Source organism: Silene latifolia, chromosome X (assembly GCF_048544455.1).
Source record: "Silene latifolia isolate original U9 population chromosome X, ASM4854445v1, whole genome shotgun sequence".
NCBI classification, from domain to species: Eukaryota; Viridiplantae; Streptophyta; class Magnoliopsida; order Caryophyllales; family Caryophyllaceae; genus Silene; species Silene latifolia.
The window spans coordinates 27,059,523-27,061,272 of NC_133537.1; the positions used below are offsets into that span (position 1 = coordinate 27,059,523).

Sequence of the window (1,750 nt, forward strand, 5' to 3'; positions counted from 1 at the left end):
CTGAGCCTACTTTGGCTTCCATACCTAAAGGATTCAAGCTCCCTACCACAGACAATGGCACTTTTGAATTCGTCCATCTTACATCAATTTGGTGGAACGAAACTTATTTGGAGGGTTAGCTAGTGAAGACCCTGCTAAACATTTGGAGAAATTCGTCACTTATTGTTGTTCCACCCCTTTAACTGCTGGGGTGACACAAGATCAGGTGAAGCGGGTGCTCTTTCCTTTTTCTCTAAAAGATGGTGCTGCGGAGTGGTTGCGAGATTTGGATATGGAGGATCAAGGAGTTACTGACTGGAATACTTTAGCTCTTGCTTTCTACGAGAGGTACTTCCCACCACAGAAGACCAATGCATTGAGAAATCAGATTACGAGCTTCAAACAAATAGCTACTAAAGATTTGAATGAAGCATGGGATCGCTTCAAAAGACTAGTGTGTTCGGTTCCCCATCATTATTTTGAAAAGTGGTTTCTTTGCAACCAAATTTATAATGGATTATATGATGATCATCGTGCTTTGCTAGATTCCTCAGCTAATCGGAGGTTTCGGGACAACACTTATTCTGATGGCGCGTGGAAGTTGATTGAGCAGATTTCTACCCATACTGCTATGTATGGAAATCCTAGGGGAAGTACGCATGGGAATGGTGGAGATAGCAGTCTTGCGGCACAGTTAAAGGCTATTTCTGCCCAAATTGTTGGGATGAAGACTACCCAATATTTAGATAATAAGGAGATGGTTCATGCTATGAGTCAACATGAGGAGTCTTGTGCTAGATGTGGTATGGATGGTCATAGTGCAGCTGAGTGTTTGAGCACATTGGAGAAAGTTAATGCCTATCAGTCTTTCAGGCAAGGTACACCTTTCTCTAACTTTTACAATGAAAGAACGAAGGAGAATCCTTTCCTTCAATGGTCTAGTCAGAATGTGCAAAATCCACAGCCGCAACAACCACAGAAGAATTCATATATTATTCCTCAAAACTGTGGTAATCAACCGCAAGGAGGATATCAAAGGCAGAATCAAGGAGGTCATCAGTTTAATAATCAATATAACAACCTCCTCAACAAACTCCTCAACAAGCTCCAAATAAGGAGATGTCAGAAATGAGAAATCTCTTGCAAAAAACTTTGGCTATGCAACAAAAGCAGATGGCTCAAATTTCTGAGTTGATTGCCCATAATAAGATGTTGGATACCCAAGTGGCTCAGATAGCGGTTCATAATTCTTTAAAACAGCCCAGAAATCTTCCTCCTCAAGGTAAGCAAGCTCATGAGCAATGTCGTTCAATTGAGGAGCGGTACCACATATCAAAATTCGGAGTTGCCAAGTCATGAAGAAGAATTGCCCACTAATGAAGATGAGGTACCATATATGCATCCTAAGGGATTGAGTAATTTGGAGCTAAGTGACGATGAAAAAGAAGTTGACGAAACTGAAACACGAGATGAAAATAAAAGAGAGAAAAATCAAAACGACGGATCCGTCAAGGGTCCTCGATCGAGTAGAATCAGGCTCGATCGAGGAACTTCAGTACTCGATCGAGTGTCATTAGGGCTCGATCGAGGAACCTCTCTGGTCGATGACGGTGTTTCAAAAGTTGATTCTAAAGCAAAGGAAGCCGAGCCGATTACTATTTCACTACCTCTTCCGCATCGTCAACAAAAGTCTAAGCTGGACAAGCAGTTTGGAAGGTTTATGGAGGTAGTGAAGAACTTACAGGTAAGTGTTCCTTTCACTGAGTTGATC

At 41.8% G+C, this 1,750-nt stretch overlaps 1 non-coding gene across 1 annotated transcript; it reads right to left on the bottom strand.

Moving 5' to 3' along the window:
- Positions 1-352: 352 nt before the first annotated feature.
- LOC141625271 (small nucleolar RNA R71) lies at positions 353-459 on the bottom strand. Its single transcript, XR_012535060.1, has one exon. It is a non-coding gene; the product is annotated as a small nucleolar RNA R71 (small nucleolar RNA).
- Positions 460-1,750: the final 1,291 nt, after the last annotated feature.